This window comes from Podarcis pityusensis (assembly GCF_964106645.2).
Source record: "Podarcis pityusensis genome assembly, chromosome: 3".
NCBI classification, from domain to species: domain Eukaryota; kingdom Metazoa; phylum Chordata; class Lepidosauria; order Squamata; family Lacertidae; genus Podarcis; species Podarcis pityusensis.
The window spans coordinates 51,606,532-51,607,159 of NC_138026.1; positions in this window are offsets into that span (position 1 = coordinate 51,606,532).

Below are 628 nucleotides of genomic sequence, written 5' to 3' on the forward strand. Positions count from 1 at the left end.
TTCTTTCAGCTGTTCGGGGAAGTGGGAGAAGAGGGGATTCTACTTTAATTTCTGACAGAGAAAAAATATGAAGATCTTCGCTTTGTGTTACAGAATGGGAGAAGGTAGAACGGCTGAATCAAATATTAGTACATTAGCTACAAATACGCCACTACATTGTACAATTCTAAATCCCAACATGAGAGTTTTTCATGTTAGGATATGATGGGTGTTAATTTTATTGTTGAAAAGTGGGGTGTACATCAGTAGGCTTGGTTTTAGGTGCCGTTTGTGAAAATGTGTGATTAAAAAAAAATCCCCCAACCAAACATCTTTCAATATAAAGTATATAATTTAAAGTGGAACATAGCACAAAAGCCTGGTTTTAATGTGGCCAATCCTGGGAAACCTAAGAAAACCTTTAAAAGCTGTGTGCTGGCAGAAGCTTGTTGGGTGTTTTCCCTGACCCCCCATCTCTGCAGCAGAGCTACAGAAGAAGCTGCACCTATTCCATCAGATCAGATGTAGTCAATGTGGTGCCTCTCAGATACTGCTGGACTCCCAACTCCCATCGGCCCAGGTGAACAAGTGAATGGCCAAGAATGATGGGAGTTGCAGTCCAACCACATCTGAAGGACACCACTTTGGC